Here is a 446-nt window from a genome sequence, read left to right on the forward strand (position 1 = left end):
ATTCCACAGGAGGTAGGAGAGACGTCCTGATCTCGTGAGGTCGCTCCGAACTCAAATACTGTCGATCCCGGTGTGTCTCCCTTCAGCTAGAACTCCGAGAGTACAGAGCTCGGCGAAAGAGGATGGGCGCGTATATTCGGGCGCTTCGGCTGAAACTTGACCAGCTCCATCATTTTTACCGTTTAGAGGGAACCATTCTAGTCCTGGAAGACCTTATCGTCGAAGGTTACTTCTTGGCACACTGGCGAATGGTCCGTCTACTTGATGAGCACAAGGCGTGCAAAGAACTGGTCGATCAGATGGATGTACCCGATCTCCAGAAAGGCGATCGCGAACCCCTGAGGGAAACAGCCTTCCCGTTCGTGACGGATGTCTGGGCCTATCGAGCTTGCTTGACTAGGTTAATCCGATACGTCAATTTCCTGGAGTCGTCGGGTGAAGCCTTC

This window comes from Camelina sativa, chromosome 5, assembly GCF_000633955.1.
Source record: "Camelina sativa cultivar DH55 chromosome 5, Cs, whole genome shotgun sequence".
NCBI lineage: Eukaryota > Viridiplantae > Streptophyta > Magnoliopsida > Brassicales > Brassicaceae > Camelina > Camelina sativa.